A 22,671-nucleotide genomic window follows, 5' to 3' on the forward strand; every position below is an offset into this window, starting at 1 on the left:
CAAAGATTTGCGAAGATTTTCCAAAATTGTTCCGAAGGCCAGACGAACGTTTCCGAACATTTTCCGAATATTTCCGAACATTTTTCGAATATTTCCGAACATTCTCCGAAGATTACTGAAGATTGCCGAAGACGACCGAAGAAGATCCGAAAATGTTAAGATCATACACCAACAAATTTAATTGATTTGTTACCAAAAATTTTATCTTCACATGTGATGATATCATATATATCGTTTCTGAGTTATTTTTTTTGTAAAAATACCTTGGTCACACCAATCAGATCGGAGCTACTATAAGCAATCGATTTAATTGCCGCTAGCAATCAAACAGAAACAGGTATTCTTGTATTGGTCTTATTCTGACTTTTCCGATGCTTCGTTTACTATGGTTGAGCCCAGGACTTTGTGGATGGGTTTCAAGAGAGTTCAGAATTCGTTACTCAGCTGAAGAATCACAGTCTTTGGCATACACTAACATGTCATCAAGGCTTTGCCCTGGGGGCTTTGCTTTTTGCATTAAGTAAAATTTGAATGAAATGAGTTTTAGCCGCTCGGTAACTTGGTGAATTCTTTTTACTTTTTTATTAAAAAAAAAAAGAATAAATAAAAAGATCAGGCCTTTACCAAGATTTAGACAACGGTGGAATACGCATGACCGATTTTGATGTTATGTTAAAAGCCCTAAAACTCGCCTGGATCCCAAGAATGTTGCGGACGTCCGACAATAGTAATTGGTGTATTATTCCAGAGCACTATTTCAGAAGAAAGGGAGGGTTATACTTTCTATTAAGGTGCAACTACGACACAAATTACTTTAAAGACCTCCCGCCCTTCTATAAGAAGATACTAGACGTCTTCAATGAATTAAAAACTCTTCACTCGTACGATCAAAAGCAGGAGTTAGTATTGTTTAATAACAAAGATATATTGGTGGACGGGAAAACCATCTTCCTTAGTGAATGGTTTAAAAAGGGTATTCTATCGATTAATGACCTATTGAATGAAAGTGGCAATTTTTTAACATTCCACGAGTTCCGTGATAAATATTCCTGTGAATCCAATTTTTTACAGTATTGTCAAGTTGTTAGCGCTATTCCGGAACGCTCAAGGTCTCTAGCCAAGTGATCCGACATCATCAACAAATAACTTTTTACCGGAAATAATAATATCTCTTCCCTCAACGAATCGACACAAATTAATCTGTACAAGACTAATTCAAAGGACTTCTATAATTTGCTTAACGACAAGATTCACACACTGGACGAAAAATTAGATTTGATTCGAGATGAATGTTGTGTAAATATGATTCAAATATGACATTTGTCATATTTGTCAATATTTAATTGAGGGACAAATATGGTATTTATCCTCAAGATAAATGGGATAATGATGCATTTGCTCCAATGACAAATATGAACAAAGGTGGTGTAAATCCAAGACAAATATCACATTTGTTCCGTTTAAATACAGGCAGACGTGTTTAAAGATGACATTTGATGTTGGCAAGTTTGGATCTTATGTCATCTTCAAACTAGGGGAATATATGTTTGGGTTTGTATGAAATTTTTTCCCCAAAATTCTGCAATTTCTTGATTCTGCATGTGGCTCAGCTTTCAGTAAGGTATTTAACTTATCAAAATTATTTTTTATTCATATTACTAATTGTATATGCATGATGAGTAACAGATTTGAAAGGCAAGTCAAAGAGAAATTCCACTCATGAATGTACAAGGTTGAGAAATGTCTTATTAAAATTCCTGCATTTCTTTTTTACAATAATTTTAAAATGTTGCTTCAAAATATTGTTTACTTAACATTTTGAGTTCCTAAAAGTGTTGTAAACTATAATAAATTAAAATTTTAGCTTAACTTTAACTCTAACTAGTTTAAAAATGTGGAAAACATGAATTCAGTAAAGGAAAATGGTTTTATATGCTACTTGAAGCCACAAAAGTTAACCAGAACTCTAATGATGAAACCTTACTCGATTTAACACACATTTCAACTAATTTTCTTTCAGTAACCAAGTCTTTCCTTTCTCTTTTTCAACACAAATTAAGAAGTTGGTTGATTAGCAAAACTAATCTTAAGTCAAATTCACACTTGGAAACTATTATACTTTTATAAAGACTGTAACTTGCTTAACTCAAATAGATTTTGGCCATGGGCAAGAGGGAGATCAAGCTACCATACACTGTAGCTGATGCTGGTCTTCACATGTTAAGCAAGCTCCAGTAGATGCCAAATAGTAATGCTATCATTTGAAAAACATAACTATGATAATCATAATTACAGCTCAGACTGGATATACATATAGAGGATATCACATGGCCATGCGGAGATATGAAATTTCTCTTTGAGTGTTGTAAAAGATCTCACTTGTTTGCTGCGCTCGCTTGTGAAATATTTTTCAACACAAGAAGAGAAATTTCATAGCTCCAAGCAGCCGTGTAATGTTAGATATTTACTATTATAAACACCAATGAAATACTAAACCATTTCACTCTTGCTGCATGTGAAAGGCACGATTCACCATGCAACCATAGCAATGGTGATCTCTTCACTTGTGAAGACAGCATGTTTTCATGTGTGAGATACTATGTTTTCATGCAAAAGCTTATCTGGTATGTCACCTTGACACTTAAATGAAGTTACTTATCTTTTTTAAAAAGTTTTTTCGGCTGTTTCTATAATAGGAAACATCCCGTTACCGAATGAATAAAATAATATCAATCATATCTATATCGAAATTCAAGGAAGAATTTTGACTCTGAAATCTATTACAGGCTAGGGGCTTCATTAAGAACCAGGCGACACGCAAATTGACTGGCTGTGAGGATGGTTTTGCTGGCTGGTTTGACCATTTGGTGAAAAGTTTGTATTATAAAAAAGTTCAGTTCAAATAGTTTTGCCTGCCTGTGAAAACCCAAAAAAATTAATGAACAGATGCTGAAGAAAAATCGCCAGAATATTCGTCAAAATGGACACTGAATGTTGGAAACTTCCTGTAAAGTAGGTCTTCAGCCTGAAGGAGCTCATAACCGTCATTCAGAAACTTTAATTAATTAAATTCGTCAAATGTTTTGAGAAACAACAACAACAACAAAGTTTCAGCGATAACAATTGCAAAATTCCCCACACAATGGCTTTTTCTTTTTCATTTCCTGAAATTTTATTGCTTACTTTAAACTAACCTTGAAATCTGATTGATTGTTTTGTTTTACCATCCCATTCTCATTGGCTGAGAAAAAGATGCGATTTAGAGCAAAAAATAGTGCGATTCGTGAATAAATCGCACTGCTATGGAGAGCCAAATGGTGCAAAATTCAAGAAACAAAATTGACTTCACGTTCAACAAATTTGCTATCAAGGTCAAGAGAGACTTCAATCAAGCTCAACAAAATCAATTCACGTTCAACCGATTTCCTCTCAAGGTCAAGACATTTAGAATCAAGCTCAACAAAATATCGTCCTCGCTTTCAACAAATTTCCTTTCAAGGGCAAGAGGTATTTGAGTCAAGCTCAAGAGATCATTTAAGCTACTTTCAACGAAAAATTTCTCTCAATTTCAAGCTTCCTTCCATATCATCCCCAAATTCCCCGTCACGTTTCAACAACTCGACCTTTTAAAGTCAAGCCGCGAATGACATGCCGCTCAACGTAGCCAAATTGCAACATCAACAACCCAAATACGTTGTCAACAACCTCGCCAACCACTGTCAACAAAGTAGTTAACCCACAATGCAATATTCAATGCAACAAGAGACATTTCCCGCCTTGCCCCCAGGCTCATGTTAGTTTTAAATTCGGAGCGGTCTTGGGCACTAGCTTTTTAAAGGCGTACCATAATATCGTGAAATCTCTTCCTCATGCAAAATGGCCGAAAGAGCGGAAAGCCCCGATGAGAGAATAGAAGAGATAGTTCGTAGATGTGTACGCGAAGAACTGGGTAATCCTAGAGGGAATTGCAGTAATCAAACATTGGTTAATAGAACGAGAAACCTGATTCGTTCATCTGCTTCATTTACTGCAAGGCAGCTGGGCGAAACAAGTCAACAGCCAGCGCCAACGTCTGAATTTCGTCGTAGTGCACCAGCCATGTCTGCTCGTGCTTTCGATAGATCGACGTCTGTAACCGGGCATCCCTTACGGAAAAGAAAAGCTTCAGCTTCAAAGCAAAAGACGCACGTTGTGCCAAAGACAGTGTTTCTTCTTGATCAAGGAAATCTCAACATTGATAACGAAGATGACGATGGAGGTCAGAATAATGAATATGTAATTAAGGAGGAAATGATTTTAGTGAAAGGGGAGTTTGATTTGTTAGCTGGTGCTGATGAACAATCAATTCGCCAAGAATTGAAAGAAGTATTTAAAGTCAAATTTCCACTGATTTCAGTGAAAGACTTTGACTTTGTCAAAAGAGAGAGAAACACCATTGTAACACCTGTGGTGAAAGAAAACCATGCATGGGACTATGCTCACGTGAAGCATCTTTGTGGTGCTGGTAAGCTTTATGTTAAATTGAATATCAGCAAGGATGTGATTGGATGTGCTTCTGATGATAGTGACAGTAGCTTGCCAACCATGATTTCGACCCCTAATGACAGACCCATTAGTTCAGCAAGCACAACACCACCCATTGTTGCGGATGATGAAGTACCAACAACATCATCAGGTGTTTCACACATGGATGGAGACATTTCCTCTTTGACTGTATTATTTCCTGATGCAAAACTAAGTGATATCAGAGATGCCCTCATTCAATGTGGTTCACTTGAATTGGCACCTGAGAAATTAAGTGACAAACCAGCTACATGCAAGCAGTCTGGTGCGTGTATGGACGCTTCACAGGTACTAAAGAATCTCAAGTTGAAAATGAAAGGGTATGGTCAGGCAGAGAAGATAAAAGTTGACAGAGAAGATCTGGTACTTGATTTATTTCATTATTACAAGGACTCTGACTTTAATTCAGAGTTGCAGATTAAAATTCAGTTCAGAGGAGAGCCAGTAATTGATTCCAGGGGAGTGCTTCGTCAAGCTTATGAAGATGCTTTTCTTGCATTGGCAAAAAGGGATACAGGGTTAAAGATGTTTCAAGGTCCATTTGAGCGTCTAGTTCCCATATACCGAAGTGACAATGTGCTAAATGGAGTGTTTGAAGTTCTCGAGAAAATGGTCGCCCACAGTATGATCCAAGGTGGACCAGGGTTCCCTTATTTGTCACCAGTGATATATTGGTACATTGCCACTGGAGATTTACAGCAGGGCATTGCAAGGGCTAGTGTCATAGACATCAGTGATGGAATCTTGAACAGCTATGTCACAAGGGTAAGTTACTATTATTATTATCATTATTATTATTATTTATATTTATTATTATTAACAATTAAATTATGGACTAGAGTTTGATGACTGAGATAATCTAAACAACTTTGAATTATAGTACTGTAATCAGACAGTTTTAACTTAAAGATTTGGTTAATGATATTTCAATGTTAGTATCATGGTATTTACATTGGTCAAGTTTAATGTTTTTCTCTGTTCTGGTGCTGAAAAGTTTCATAAAATGCCTCTCTGCATTGAAAATTCATCCTTTAAGGTTTGAGCTAATACTGCATTCTACAATCCTTTGTTAGGTTCTTTATTTCATCATGGAGAAAGTAAATAATTTTCATTTTTAAAAAGAGTTTGTATCAATGACATGTAGCATTTTTTTTTACAGATTAGAGATGTAACAGCTGTTGACATTGAAACCATCAACCAGGAAGATGACTTTTTACAGCTGATGCAAAACTGTGGGGAAAGAAGACTGTTGAAGGTAAGGAACAAACATGGTATTCAAAATGCTCCTAAGTTTTTGTCCATGTACTCTATTGTTTTGTTCTGAGGTACATGTCCTTATTTATATTTATTTTATTTTGATTCTTGACATACTGAACCCACAAATCTAAATTTTTCATGCATTGAAACATGCATCAGGTAGATGGACTCCTGCGTATGGCAGACACAAGCTTAAGTGACTCCCAAACTTTTCATCCCTATTTCGTGTAAAACATGCCTGTATTCAAACACCTATTAAGTGAACACTAGACGAGGTCATGTGAGAGTCACCTTTATACTGGTTTGCCTGTAGTTAATAATACTAGAGCTTTTTACAGTGAGACCCAGAAAGCCATGCATAACTAGAATTGTTTCTGGATTGTTTTCTGTTTCACAACTCACATCCAATCAGATGTGAAATGAAGAGGGAAGACTTAGCAGCAAGAATCCACAAGAGTTACTTAAATTGCCCTTCTGATTTCAAACGTAACATGGCGTAAATTTGTTTTTAGAAAACACGTAATTCCTGTGTGAATGTATTCTAACTCATTACAATATCATAATAATAATTATTTACTTTGCACTTTACAGGAAGAGAACAAATTAAAAGTGGTGCAGTCACTTGTGATACATGAATCACTTATGAAACATAAAGGAGTGCTTGACTAGTTCAGAAAGGGTCTAGCTATTTTGGGTCTACTGGTAGAAATTGAAAAAGCACCAAGCAAATTTGAACATCTTTTTGTTCATCAAAAAGGTGAAATTAACTCAGATTTTGTCAAATCTTTGCTGCGCTTGCCAATATCCACTGACCCTAGAGTAATAAATGTTACACACGTTATTAAGTTTTATTGTCAGTGCTAACGAATATGTTTTGTGTAAATTACTGGGTTTTGTCACTGGATGTAAATTTGCAACTGCAGCTTTGCGCCCAGGTTGTGTTAATGTTACTGGTGAAGAAACCCCAAACATTTTTGCCTCAACTTGTACCATGGAGTTGAAGTTACCTCTGCATTTTAGTGGCTCTGCACAGTTTGATTTATGTCTGAAAGCAGTTCTTGATAGCTCCTCTTTTAATACTGTGTGAGAGTTTTTTGTCATCAATCACTATCTCGATTCATCTTTTATTGACACTATAGTAGCGAGTCTCTATTTGAATGAAATGTCTTCATGTTTGTTATTGTTTAAGAATGCAAGAGGCACAGTTTTGCCATATTTTACATTGTGAATTCTGTTGATAGCATATGTTTCAAAGGAAAAAGGAGCCAAATTCTCCTCTCCTTGACGTTTGAAAAAGTCCAGACTGATTTCAATTATCTCTTATTTAATGAATGCATGTCTGGCTAACAGTGGTTGTGTTTCAATATGTTGTTTTCTCTTAAAATGGGTTTTGAACCTGGGCTACAGCTCTACCTCATTAATTATTTTTTGCATTATGCAAATTTCAGTGATTTTTTGACTTAAAGTTGGTGTTAGTGAAACTGGTTTTAATATTAAGAAAGAAATATTTTATAACTATCCAGCATTTTGGACCCTTTTGGATTGGGTTTACAGTATATTGTTATGGCAAGAGCATATTTGTGTATTGTGTTTCCAGAAAATTTCCATTCAATCCCCACAGAGGGTTTTGTTGTGGTTTGATCCCCACCCCTCTGGAAAATCTTGCTTAGCTTCGTACTTTTCTTTTAACCCCCTCCCCCCCCCCCCACCCCCACCCCCTTTCTGTGTAAGACCAAAATACACAAAAACAGTTCAACACTTTTCACAACAAGATGCATTTCGGATTTGAACACATGACATTGAACTTTTCACATATGGTACTTGCAAGTACAATGGCTACATGTAGATTTTAGAATTGCCAATGACCCTCCATGCGGTGGGCTATGGATAATTATTTTCTGAAACCCCATCACTACTGTTGTTAACTTCATTGAAATAAACTGCTTTACCAAACTACTTGCATTGCTTCCGTCATTAGATGTATTTAACTCAACTGGAATTTTCCAAGATGGCAGCAACCCAACCTTGAATGGCTAATGCTTCATTGGTAAAGAAGCTTGGAGAATCTAGCCATTTCATGCATTAACCAGGCATTACACTAGTCACCACCAAAAACAGATGATCGTTTTAAAATAATGTAAATTATTTATTTTGATAAAATAGCTGATAGGTAAAGTAGTTCATCCAAGCTTTGTCTGTGAAGTATTGGTCATTCATAGTTGGGGGTCACTGTATTCTTGAGATCCTCAAAAATAGTTTCATTGTTTATAAGGGACAAATTTGTTTATCTTGTTCAAACAGTGTATGTGTGACACATGTTCTGTAATGTCTTTGTACCACAACAGAGAACAAGGGTTCATACTGCCACTAGCATAGTTCAAATCCCCTTTCCCAGAAGGTAATAACCACCATTAAGTTGGCATTCATGATATGTCATGCTCACCACTCTTGATATCTGTTATTCTATTCTCCAGCTTGTGTTAGAACCAATAAAGCGTTCTGAAACAAATCAATACCAAAACTATTGGAATGTTGTAAAGGATCAATACTTTGCCTAAGCAAAGTTAAGATGTCAGTGGGTAAGTCAATATCGACATCTTCAACCTCTACCGTGGAAAGTCCATCATCACTGGGTGTTGGTGCAAAAGGGTCAAACCCATACCATTCTAGGTCATCAACATCTCCCCCGGATTCTGCTATATCAGAAATGCCTATAAGTGAATGATTTCTCATGTCAAGCACCCCATTTGTCCACATCTGAAATGGTGAGCAGTGGCGCTCCGTTCTCATGGGATGATAATTCCATGCAGCAGAAAAGGACTGGAGGTCCTTATTTATTCTGGGGGTAAAAATGTAGTGTAGTACAAACTTTTTTAAACTGTTGTTTCGCTGAAGGAGTCCTGATTTTTTCATGGCCTGAAATGTGTAATAGAAAATATGACACACAGTGCAAAACACATCCCGCCAGAGACGCTCGATGCGTTGATTGTGCACCGATGTTCCAGCCAGGAAACTTCCTCTATTTGGACCACGCACCTCTTCCATTAACTGCCACACGCCAACATTTTCTCCACCACGATCACTCCGTAACCTTGAAGGCCAGTGATAGCGCTCAGTAGCAGAGAGAAAAAGTTGACTTACAGTTTCCTTTCTGTTATTAGTGGAGCAGTGAAGATACACTATTAATCTTGAAAAACCGTCTATTCCTCCATGGACAACAATTGCCCATCTGATGCGAGAGTTATGCGGATCTACTCGAGAAATACTTGCTCTTACCCTGCGGCGCTGTAGTCTGAAGCCAAGTGACTTACGAAAACCTTGAACTATGGAACATCCCACAAGATTCCCATGCTCTTCAATAAACTGTTTGACATAAAAGTCAATTTGCTCATCAGATAATGCAGAAAATCCTGTTGTTTCCTGTAGGCCAAATTCAACAACACTTCTCCTTATAGTCCACCTTGAAACAAGGAGTATGTCTGCAATTTGTTTCCAAGTAAAACCATAAGAGCGCAATTCCAAAAGAACATCCTCGCTGATTTCAAACCTCGGCCTGCCCGGCCGACCACTTCGCTCAACTTTGGGGATTTCTAGCGAATAAACTGCCAGGTTGTTGCAAGGAGAGCTTGTTTAAGTTTCCCCTACGTCTTGTCCATTCTAAAAATAAAATTCGAAAGTTTGTGAAAATTTGTTGCAGAACTGATGCGCAGTTAAGTTCTCTCTCGATCGCTGAAGGTATGACTTGTTGAAGAGCAAGAAGAGCGGACTCCATTCGAATAAATACATTTTCTTGCAATATACAATCTGGTGAGTCGTACAATGCTTCATAATCAGTCAATAAACGGACCAATTCTTCAAAGAAATTGTCCCATTCTTCGGTAGTCGAAGTTTCTGCCATGTTTGTAGCCGTCTTTGATGGCGGGAAAATTTGCAAGATGCATTATGGGTAAATACTTCATGAACAGTATACGAAGGCTGTTCCATACGTTGCATTGTGGGTTGACTGGTTGACTGGTTGGCGAGGTTATTGACAACGTATTTGGGTTGTTGATGCTGCAATTTGGTTACGTTGAGCGTCATGCCATTTGCGGCTTGACCTCAAAAGGTTGAGTTGTTGAAACGTGACGGGGAATTTGGGGATGATATGGAAGGAAGCTTGAAATTGAGAGAAATTTTTCGTTGAAAGTAGCTTAAATGATCTCTTGAGCTTGACTCAAATACCTCTTGCCCTTGAAAGGAAATTTGTTGAAAGTGAAGACGTTATTTTGTTGAGCTTGATTCTAAATGTCTTGACCTTGAGAGGAAATCGGTTGAACGTGAATTGATTTTGTTGAGCTTGATTGAAGTCTCTCTTGACCTTGATAGCAAATTTGTTGAACGTGAAGTCAATTTTGTTTCTTGAATTTTGCACCATTTGGCTTTCCATACACTGCTGAAAGCCAATCAGATTGCAAGGATAACCAGTGATTTCAAAATGGATTTAATAAAATCTCAAAACAGAAGGCCAAACAATATACAGAAAAACTCACCACAAAGTTACAAAACTCAAATCAAAATTCTACCTTTTTCTGGTTTAGCTTAATCGGGCTTTGAACAACCCGACCCATGTGCTACGCTTTTAGGCTGGCCTAAATCTATATCTTATTTTCTGTAAGAAATGGTATTCAGTATTGTTTTGCCAGCATAAGTAACCCGTATTGAAAGTAACGTAAGTAATGTTCTATAAGTAGAGTAGCGTAATGAGACCTGCATTGTAATGCTTGTAGAATTGTGTTTTGTAAATTAAAATTGGTAAAAAAAAAAAAAAAAAAAAAGACTTGGTGAATTCTAGGACAGGAAGCATGTTTTAGTGCAAAATACACTATTGGGATGCTGAGGAGGCCTCCGTCCGTGATGGTATTCCACAGACTCCCATCGATATCATTTGCATCACGTGCAGTTCACGAAAGAAAAATTCAGTCCAAACCATTCACGTTTGCGCAAAGTTTTTCAGTTTGTGAATGTACGTTTCAATTAAGTAGCGCCGTTCAAGGTGTAATGCTGGCTTCTCGTTGTAACGTTCCTTGGAATCAATACTGAGACACTCATTTGAAGTGGTTTTCTCTGTCAAAACCAAAGAAATTATACGGACGGCTAGCTATGAATGAGAACACTGCTGAGTTTTGAAATTTGTTTTTGTTGCAGGTAAATGTAACAAGGCATTTTTATTTGTTAGTTTCAAATGTTAACTTGACACTTTTGTTTTTCACGCACCAGTGGTTGCAATTAAAACTGACGAATCAGTGAATAAACAAACAAGAAGCCAATCAAGCGGCACGTCCAGAAACTTAAACTTGATCTAAATGTTTGGACGTCTCTTTCCCTGGTGTCTTCAGTGGCATTTTAATAACCTGCAATAACGGCAATTCTTAAAAACGGGAATTAATTTTTAGCAGAGATTTTCTTGAAGGTTTGTGGTATGGAACCTCTTCAAATATTCCTGAAGACTTCATGGCGGCAAGTTAAACCGCAAATTAATTAGATTAGACTTTGAGGCGACACAGTGGGTCTTTCGTTTTGAAACAGATTTCTTGGGTGGTTCAAAGAAACGATTTCTGTAACTGACTTTTATTCACCAAAAAACTCTCGGGCGTTGGGAAGGTTAATGATGACAAGGAAACGTCCCAAACTCTGCAGATTTCATGGCGTCTTACAAAATTTATACAGTTTTTTCATTAGTTTGGTTGTTTCAAGTCTCAAGTTAGGTAACGCTGTTTACCAAACTAAGTGGTTTTGTGGAATATCAAAACCGAAAAAAAAAAAAAAAAAAAAAACTGCGATCATTGCTGGCAACGGAATAAGACCATACTAAATTGGGTCTCGCTATAAAATGAGTTAAATTTAAAAAAAAAAACGTTCACCAGCAAACATGTCAATTTTACTTTTCACGTCAAGGTTTGTAGCTTGATACTTTTATTTTCCTCGGAAAGATATGTAACACGATACCCTTGCTTTCTCGAAAGCATAGGGACGTTGTGCTTTTTCTTCATTGCTGGAGATAAATGGCATAAAATTACATATCTGGTGAAATGTGGAAGAAGAACGATAAACGCTATTATCATTTCACGGATGAACAAAAACTAATCTAATTATCAGATAGTCACGTCAAACAGACCGATTTGACTAACAATAGACGGGTCGAAACCGACGAATGAGTGATGACAAACTTTACACAAGTATTACAGTCAGTACCATAATGGCTAAACTGACCAATCACGTTCAACGGACCAGACTTATAACGCCATCGACTGGGAAACATTATTTACTTTACTCTGAGATGACTTCTGCTCAGGTTGTCGAAGCGTTAGTCACCAACAACATTGAGTTCTTTTCAGAACTACCCTAACCCGGACGATCGACGATCACACAATACAAAATAAAGAACGTTTTGCATGCCACACCTACGGTGAAACAAATTCAAACTTTTTTGTGTTACACATCGTAACTAAACAAACTTGTTGGATTAACCTCATCATAACTGTTAAGAGTCCAGTGAGTGCTCCTACTTCCAGGGGCTGTTCATTCACAAAAAAAAAAAAAAAGTCTTGCACTTCTTGCGTGCCATGTTTATCAATTTGATACCACTCGGTATTTCACTGTTGTTTAGGTAACAAAATTGTTTTCACTGCTTATGTTTTGTGTACTTTGAGATTATTCAAACTCAGACGTGCACCCCAAAAACTATAAGGAGAACACTTCACCGCCAAGTTATAATTAAAAAATAAGACTCAAATCAAAATTCAAACCAAGGCTGCATGACTTGCTCGGCCTATTTGATGAAGCATGGCCGCCATGTTGCGCAACATCGTCGTCGTACGGCGCACGCGCCCGCGATCCATGCCAAGAGTAATGTTGACTTTCGGAATAGAGTTGCATGGCTTTCTATTTCTATGGCATGCATTTGGCTCTGTTCCTATGGTGCTCCGCTTGGCGGCCCTCCCTGCCCCCGGAGCTCCGCTATTACCACTATTAAACAATTAGATTATGAGCTCGAGATTTCTATCGCGCCCTCGTCAACTATCACGCATAGAAATCGAGAGCGAATAATCTATTTTTTTTAGTATAAATCTACTAGTCGTTCAAAACTTTCATCTAAATCCTCTTCACAGACACTTCGAAAACACAAAGAAGTGGCTCCCAGCGCACGCTGCTACCCTACTCACTAACTATTACAGAATAGAACGTAAGTAGCGTAGGCATTAGTGATAGAACACTAGTAGATTTATACTAAAAACCCATAGAAAGTGTGGTCTATTTCTTTTTAAAAAATAACTATGGAAAGTGTTTGCCAAAGCGAGACAAAAAAAAAAACAATCGTACTTTTGTGATCAAGTTGCTTATTCTCCACAAATCCGTCAGATGACGTAGGAAAACTAATCACAGAGGCTGAAGGAATGAAAGCACAAACTCGGCGCCGGGCACAAGAACAAAGCGACGAAAATATTTAGCGCTATAAATATTCTAGGAAAGGAAAGGAAAAGGATTTAGGTGAAAGACAGAAAGTGTATTAATTAATTCAAAATGATTTTGACGGGAAAATGCAGGAATTCGTGGCCAAAATCAGCCATCACGAAAGTAAAACACTTAGCGGAAAGTTTGCTAGCAGTACAAACTTCATGCGCTTGGCGAAGTGATTCAACGACAATTTTTTAAGTTTTCCGAATGGAATTGAGGTTAGTTCTAGAAACGCTCCTTCTGACATTTATTCCGCATTTATTTACTTATGTTGAAGGCTAAGAAGTCAGTGTTTCCCCCTATTTTGCTTAATGAAAACTCTTGCTTGGCCGGGTAAATTCATTTATCGTGTTAAATTAAGTTTAAACTTAAAACTACTGATAAGCTTAATGTTAATCGAAAAAAATCTTTTTCCTGCTTTTTTAACATCCAAACTGATCATCCAAGCCCGGCTATTGATCTCAACAGACCGTAAAAAGCACTAAAAGCGCTTAAAACGTTCTTCTAAACTCAAGCGTGAACGGAATCGGCGTACCATTTTGGCGATGGAAATTAGAAAACAGATCAAGCATTTATATCGCGACCAAATTCTGGTCCTGTTTTTCTTACAAATTTCTACGAATATGTTGAATTAAAAGGTATTCGTGTTATTGATATCTCAGTCAGTGAAAGCCAAAAATATATGTAAAGCTTATGTTTCCGTTTGTGTTCTGAGTTATCTAGTTCTCACGAAATGCTGTGTATCATAGCTTTCCATAACTCACTTAATAGCATGGATCCCTGTATTTTGTTTACCATGAACTAGAGAACAATGGCCAGAACAAACCAACGTTTGTCAAAGCTATCACGTTCTTAGTAGGTGTTGATGCGATTTTTGGACTGACACACAGATTAATGGCCTTTAAATGGTATATCATACATGGGTACAGGGGTCTTTTAATTAAGGTGGCTTACTACAGTTTTTCTGAGGCTCAGCAGCGCGCGCTACCATTGCCTGCCAGACGTCAGTATTAATCGCGCGTGCAAAAATGACGCAACTAACCCTAAGAAAAAACGAAAACCACTTCAGCACTTGAAAGGCGTTAAATCCTTCGATATACGTAGTAATAGTTTCAAACTGCGTTCAAACATGTGTTTAGGGCCAAAAAGTATGATAGAAAGCTCTATAAATAACAGGTAAAATAGCTCTAATTTATTCTTGCTTTCTCGCACGCGATACATGGCGTCACTTGAACGTAAATAAAGGGCACGCATAGTTCAATTTTCATCTAAGGTTGTAAAAGCTAGTCTTTGATTGCTCGAAAACCTATCGTACAACCCATGATAAAATTTTCACATTTTATTTGAAGGGGTGAATAACGTTTAGAGCGAAAATTAAAAAAAAAAATCTGCAAGACAGATTTTGAGCTGAAAATCTACCTTGCGGGTTTTTATTTTACTTTGCATGAATGTTAAATAAGAGCCAATTTCTTATTGCTGAAATTTGAGGTGGGGTCATAGTGGTAGATTTTCTGCCCAGTCTCTCCTTAAGTACTCGGTCGTTCATTTTGGCCATTTGTTGACACTTAATTGTTCAAGTTTAACATAGAAGGGGAATAGACTTCAGAAAACAGTAAATAGAGAGAGGAAAACATTTTGGAACATTTTTGAAAAGAGTTAGAGGTTGGGCTGTTATAATCCATCAAATCAAATTAAAAGACACACGTGTTTTATCTATTTTTAAAGCAAAACTGAAAACTTTTTTGAATGATTTTAGCTAATTTTAATCTTTAGAATTTTAACTTTTAAACTAATACGAACTCTTTTTACTCTTATTTATTTTAGCTTGTAGTAATTTATTAGGTAACTCTTATTTATGTCATTTTTAGTTGATTTTTATTTAGGAGGGCTCCACTGAAAACCGCCTTTGACGAGTTGGATTCCCTCACTAAATATTATTATTATTATTATTATTATTATTATTACTATTATTATTATGTAGCAAGCCACCTTAAATTGAAAAAAAGCCCCAGCAATTTATGGCTGAAATGGTTAATATGGGGTGACCTCGTAATAGGTGGCTGCTTAATAGAGGTTCGACTGTTATAAGCTGTTTAGTCCTTGATAAAGATAAAATCTGTGATGATAAATTGCCATCTTGGCTCATACCTTGCAGTAACCTTGACTCTAACAAGCTGTCGCGTATAGATCCAGGTACATTTGAAGGTCTATCTGAAGATCTCCTGAAACTGTAAGTTTTCATTTATCGCTGTTCCTTTGTTAATTTAGTTCATTTGCGGGGCGGGTTTGGGAGGGGGGAGGTGGGGGTGGATGCTTAGCATATTACACTATGAATTGAGCGGTCTGGCTTCAGGCGGTTGATGTTGTCATGGAGTTGTCTTCCTGGGCAAGACCTATCACTCTTACCGACTTTTGGTTCTCGGTGCTCTCTCCACCGAAACTATAAATGGATGAGGGTAAAATGTCCAGATCATCTCTCAAACTGCCAGGCTGAAGAGCTTGTCGGCTTGGATCCCAAGCAAGATTACAAGTGGTATTCAAAGTCGCTGTTTATGCTTGCCTCTTTAGCCCCTGTGCAATTTTATAAAGTTCCATGTAACCATTCTAATTATTCACGGTAATTGCTTGTATTCTGACATTTAATCGATGTACAAAATTGTTTCTACCATCAAAGCTATTTCGTAATGACGGATGATTAGAGACATATTTGCAGTCAACGATGAAGTTCTTGGTGGTGGGTTTGGCTACTTGATGGGCTAACTGAAATGAAGTTAACTAATTTTTATTCACTGAGCTCTGATTTTTTGCAGGGTTAGGGTTATTGTTCAGTGCCCTCATTCTGCCGGCTCTGCAGACCTTTCTCGATTTTTAGAATATTAAATATACTAAACTAGTGAGCATTACTTCGGGAAATGAAGTTGCAAAACTTGTTAGTTTATTATCTGTCGTGTCTCGTTCAACTATAGTAGGCTTTTAGAATCATGCGCTAAGACCGTCTCCCACCCTCTCAAGGCCATTATTCAGGCTTTGAGTAAACATATTTCACATCTTTGCCTATCCCTTTTCTTAAATCCGGCCAAACCTTTGTGGTTGTTCTCTTCGAAAAAGCCGCTAGCATGCGCATGACTTGAATACAGGCGTTTAGTGTAATTGCGTTGAAGTATAAACAAGGTTTACCACTTCACTTCGCAGAGTGTGGCTATATAGCTTAGTATTAAAAAAAAAAAAAAATTACAAAAACCCATTTGTCTTGAGTAAACTTTTTTGCCCAATTTCTTACAGGTTTCTTCAAAATAATGGTCTTACAACAATAGCTGATGGAACATTTCGCCGTTTTCGTAATCTCAGTCAATTGTAAGTGTCGTCCCTTAGTTGTCTTAACTCCGGCGAATGGCTGACTCTCGCGGAAACTTTAACGGCTTAACATATAGTGTTTTTCTTCTGTTTTTCTATTTATTTATTTATTTATTTTTTATTTCTTTTTTTTTTCCATTTCAACCACTGAGTTGTTTCATCAGTAATATATTTGGACCAGTAATTTTGACCAAAACGTGACCGATCATCTCGACAGATTTTTCAAAGTACACAACTTGACCCCATGACGCGGCTTAGCATTTAACACTAAATGACTAATCTCGAGGGAAACAGTGAATTTTGTTTCCCGAGGAACATTGAGATTCGAGGGAAACAAAATTTACTCTTCCCCAAGAGACCAGTCATTAAGTGATTTGTTACATGGCAAAACAAAACATAAGCAAATTTTGTTGTCCAGCGACAGCATCAGGCCACATTAAACTGCGTGCTCTCATCACGTGCAACACCGGTCAACATTTCGCGGGTAACAGTGAAATGTTTCCCGTTTGACGTCATAGTTTTCGCAGTGTTGCCCGTTCATGGCATCTGGCGGTAAACATTCATTGTTCGATGTCATGTGACCATAAACTAGCCAATGAATGAGCGCGCCGTAACGGAAATAACGCCAGCTTTATAACAATAAAAGTTTATAAATGCAAGTTAAAGTACAGTAGTTATACTTCTTTGGAACACACGACAAAACGCAAACGCTAAAAATGAACACATAGCTGGGTTATTCATAATTTCACAATTTCTCATCCGCAGAAGCATTATCCTCTATATTATATTTTTATTTCAGGCGATTGGAGGATAACAAACTGACAACTGTCCCAGATTTGACTGGTGTTACTGTGATGAGTTATCTGTAAGTTAAAATTAAGATTTCATGCTACGTTCTGTGTTGTTTAGGGGAATGTCATTTTACCCCCAACAGCATTATGTGATCCTCTCTAGCGTCTCTTACCTTTAGGATAGCCTCTTAATCTAGGCTTTGAGCGAGTTGTTAAATACATGAAAGTCGGGCCATACCTAATCCTACTTTTTTTCTTTCGTCGATCATTGTTGAGTTTTTTAATCTTAGGGATCTTGTGGTTCCAGTCGAAAATCTCCTCAGTTGCTTAAAATTTGCCCATGTGAACACTTTATATAAAACCCTAAGGAATGGGGATAACCATGGAAAAAAGGTTTATTTTATAAGGTGCTGGGGATTTACTGTATCTATTTTCCCACGCATCCTCAAGTTTCTACTCAAGAAAATGCTGAAACATTCTAAGTAAAGCTATCTCAAATTCTTAGCTGTTGCCATAAGAAGTATTCTGGTTTGTTGTGAACCAGATGTCGAGTGCTATCCTATAACCCTTGGGCAGCGTATGCCAAATGGGCGTATCATTTCTGTTCTTGGTTGAAACTAACCATAATTCCTTCGTTTTGGACCTGTTTAGCTCAAATCCTGAGCATAGTCAAAATAGATCGAATTATTAAACCAGATTGCTGGTCAATATAGTATCTCTAACAAAGCAGGTAATGTCATCAGTGTATTGGGATAATTTAAATTATTTGGAAATTCGTGAAAGTCCCTTTATGGATACATTACTTCCAATGGCGCGTGCCTGAGGCTAGACGCCAATAACAAAATGAATCCGGGAAGAGGGCTTCCCTGTGTATCTTGTCCCAAGGAAAAAGTGTTGCAAGGTCACTGTTAGTACCACAACTTTGTATGGGCTCTTTAAAGGTTTTAAACCATTTTACTAACACATCCTCAAACCAAAAGTTCCTAATGTCCTGGATGAAACGAACATTCAAAGCTGTCAAAGCTCTATTTTTAATTATTGAAAAAACTGCAATGCGAGGAATATTTATGTCCTGACAACGTTCAATAATGTCTGAAATCAAGCGCATACTTCGCGCAATAAAACTCTTTTTAACATAACATGTTTGATGACTATGGGTTATGTAATACATTTAAAACATATATGACTGGATTTATGAAAACCATGTCAAGACTTTGCACTAAAACAGCCATGTGCACTTTGATTAAAAAACTCCAAAAGGCCTTAAAATCACTGCAAACGATGAAAAAAATAGACAGAGGAGAGCAAGAAGAGAGAGAGAGAGAGAGAGAGAGAGAGAGAGAGAGAGAGAGAAGACAAAGAATGACATTTCTTTTAATTTTTATATCGTCTACTTTGGAGAAAGTCAATGGCGAGAAAAAACGCTTAAGAGCTTCTGCCTGAGAGACCGGGGCAGACTTGGAAATGAAGGTTGGCCGATTTCGCTTAAAATTGGTACACAAAGTCATTATGTGGACTTATGTAATATGCCAAAGTTTCAGCTTCAACGACTTCTTTTAGTCGAGTTCTGGATATCAGCCCCTCAGGGGTCCCCAGAGGCTGATTTTCAGTGCAATTCTGGCCACTTTTCAATCTCTCTTTTAGCAATGTAAAATTAATTTCAGACAAAAACAAAACCATGTTTGCAATGCCCTATTCTTAGGCTTCTATGGGTAAAAATATTAGCTCGCGGGAATTTTTCGTTAGCCTGTGGCTGTTATCACAACTTGGTCCTATTTGAAGCATATGGGAAGCAACCGGAAATGGCCTGTTTTTAAGACCGCATATTTTCCGTGCCCGTGTTTTACATCCTGAAATCTTAGTATCCTTGCAAAGTTCAGCCCTTAGTTTAGTAATATCAAGAAAAAAAATACTAAGGTTGAGGCCTTTTTACTAAGAAAAAACTTACGAGAAAATGACTAACCAGGCCACTTCCGGTTAAAATTTCAACAAAGCGTGTCTGTAAAAATCAGCCATTTAATTTCGATTAATACCTTTTTTTATTCTAAGTCATGAATTAGAGACTCTGAAGTTAATTGTAACCAAAAAGAGTTACCGTTAATCAGAAATTTTCATGTGATTTTGTCTTTGGACCGATCAGATTTTGGCCCAGCAACGGTTATAAATTTTGTGGAAGAAGTCTTGAAAATTACGGATAATGTCAGTTTTCCCCGCCAAGTTGCTGAATGTCTGACCAAATTGCCAGAAAATTACTCATTGGCACACTTTCCATTTCTCTATCGGGATTTTCCATTTGTTGCATTTTCAGTTAGCACAGATCCAGACTAAATCAGTGTACTGCATATATCCAAAGATAGGACAGGGGAGGAGTGGATTTTCCTTCAAAGACTACTGCTTATGGCACCCTTAGCTGTAGAATTGCTGGCCCTTAACTCCAATTTCCATAATAAGAAGTGATAATCCCCAGGACGACCAGTATGCTTGCTGTGGGTGATATGGTAAGTCGTGACAAGGCCCAGTGCCTCATACCTGCTGGAGCTTAAATTGGTTATTGCTCTTCTTCCCTGGACAGGATGATAATCACTGGTTCTCATTTATACATCTGGGTGGAGAGAGGCACTGTGAAAGAAAATTGCCTTTTCCAAGACGACATGGCAACACCCTAGTAACCAGGAACGGTCGATCTGGAGTCCAGCCCCTTAACCATTAGGCCGCGACCATGCTGTGCGCTAGGCAGTTGCTTTTGTATAGGATCCGAATGCGTTATTACATTACATGTTTACTTAGTCTGTCCTAAATTGATAAAATGCAACCGGGAAATGAATATATGGCCAGCACGTGGATATCTTGCTGGCTGGATTGTTTATTTACAAGTAAAGAAACTATCTGCGATCAATTAATTAAACTTATTAAATCTATTCAGTCTGTAAGTGAATTTGTTTCATTTGAGTGTGCTTGAAAGGTAGACGAGTAAAAGTCTGGCTATTACCCTTTTTATTCCCGTGCAAAACTAAAAACGTGTATACGGTGTCCCTTTTGGAAAGAAGATGACATTTGCGGGGCATGAGATAACAAGACATCAGAGCCTGCTGTGACTCTCCCTTTAGCGACGTTAGATCGAGATGTTACCCACCTACTGGTCAAATTAAAATGGGCACTGGTGGTAATAAACTGGCCGTGTCTCACAGAGTTGACAACTTCCCTGAATGGAAGTTAAAGTATGAATTAAAGAAGATTGTGATTTGCCCACGTCACCGTGGAAAATTCACCTGTTTGCGTGACCAAAGTGCGCCATGTCAACACCCTTTTTTCCATCCAGGAGAAAGCAGAAATTGAAGAAACTGAAAAAAGTTATTGCTAACATTTCAGATAGCATATTTGAAGAGTTCGCCATTGTAATACCTATTGCATCCCATAAGTATCCTGGGGTAGAGTGACTACATGCATGTACATCAGACATAAATTTATTTTGCACGTTCAAAGAGTTTTTTTACACGCTTTAATGTCTTTAATTCGTTCCACTGGTTCAAGGATGGTTGTTCCATCATCATCTGCATACACATTTGAACAAAATGTCTCTAACTCAAATTGTCTACCCACACACAATTCAATTGCTAACATTTTCTACATTTTGCTAACGTTGGATGTTGTTTCACTTGAAGAGTCGAAAGGGCTTGGAGATGAATTAAGTAGTTTCATATGCTTAATATTAAATAACAGAGGAGACGCTTCGCATGTCATGCAAAAAAATGTAATCTCCGGGCCCTCTATTGTATTATGAGGCTTACTTACCGACAGTCTCTATCATACGATGGTATTCGTATTTAGAATCGATACCAAAGAGGAGCAAAGATTGAAGCTTGAAGGAGAGCACCTCTGGGTGTGTTGCAATTAAGTCGGAAATTTCAGTACCACTAGCCACACAAGGTATTTATGATCTTCTGGCAGGGGGAAGGAGAAAAAACGTTAGGGTAATTATGCTCTAATGTTGCCAACCATGCGTGGCAAAACAATCACTCCATTGATTTCGACAATGCTTGTGTCATTGACAAAGGCAATTACCGCGTTCGAAAAACACTAGAATCTTGGCACACAGCAAAAACCGTCGACGCGGAAAACAACTCAAAACCGTTGCCTAGGCAATACTCGATTTTTATTGTAATCAGGCCTCATTTACATTTTTATCTTCTAGCTTTTTCACGCTTGTTTTTATTCTCAATTTTTCGCACCCCATTCGTATATATTTTCGCTTGCGCGCCACATTTTTCATTCGTTAAAGGCTATATACTGATAGCCGAAAGCTTATGTTTTTAATATATTTTTAACCAGAGAACCTTTTTATTCCAATATTTTAATAATAATATTTTTATTTCCATCTTTAATACAATTACTAATTAATAATAATCATCATCATCATCATCATCATCATCATCATCATAACAACAATAATACATTTACAGGGAACACATGACTTTGAATATTCTTAAAACTACTCCCCTAATAGCAATTTTTATAGTCAGTATTACCAGAAGCGAGACTTCACCAAGACTAGTATTTCAGTCACCTAAGTAGAGAAATAATATAAAATTCAAAGAAACAGAAGACTGTATACAAATGGCTCAAACAGATTTCACTCTTTTGATGGCGTAACTTCAGTTATTTAATATCTTCACCAAACGTGATTTAATTCCTTCAACTCAATGAGTTTATTTTTCTCTCTTTCAGAGGACTGTCATATAACCAAATCAAGGATTTATTTCGCCTGGGTAATTCTTCGATCAAAGAACTTTTTGAAATGTAAGAAAAATCAAACGCATGTTTACTACTGTCTGACTGTAACTATTTTCGTCTTTATGTACTTATTACGTCCATTTTATAATCACTGGCGATCCTTGCGATCTGATTGGCTCTCAGCAGGACTATTTATCCACAAATCGCACTATTTCTTTCTGCAAAATGAGATTTCAAAGCGTTTCCGGTTCTGCTTTTATAACGAAAGAGCTACAGGTCAATAAAATATTGGTACTGACCAAAATCCTGCATTTAGCTAATAAAATTGTGTGATTTCAAAATGGATGTTATAAAGTGGCCATTCAAAACTTCGTGTTGTGCAATTTTGGCTGAAATCACCGTGATTTAAAATCACACGTATGATTTCAGAGAAAATTGCTCTCCACTCAGTTCAATTAGCACTATAAATTAGTCCTACAAT

At 37.3% G+C, this 22,671-nt stretch overlaps 2 pseudogenes across 1 annotated transcript; one reads left to right on the forward strand and one right to left on the reverse strand.

Annotated features, from left to right (window-relative positions):
* The first annotated feature begins 3,884 nt into the window (after window positions 1-3,884).
* LOC145465248 (uncharacterized) lies at window positions 3,885-7,000 on the forward strand (annotated as a pseudogene). Its single transcript, XR_014041547.1, has 3 exons — window positions 3,885-5,328; window positions 5,723-5,818; window positions 6,412-7,000. The product of XR_014041547.1 is annotated as an uncharacterized LOC145465248 (transcript).
* Window positions 7,001-8,259: 1,259 nt separating this feature from the next.
* Window positions 8,260-10,241, reverse strand: LOC145466270 (uncharacterized; annotated as a pseudogene).
* Window positions 10,242-22,671: the final 12,430 nt, after the last annotated feature.

This window comes from Orbicella franksi, chromosome 13, assembly GCF_964199315.1.
Source record: "Orbicella franksi chromosome 13, jaOrbFran1.1, whole genome shotgun sequence".
Taxonomy (NCBI): Eukaryota; Metazoa; Cnidaria; class Anthozoa; order Scleractinia; family Merulinidae; genus Orbicella; species Orbicella franksi.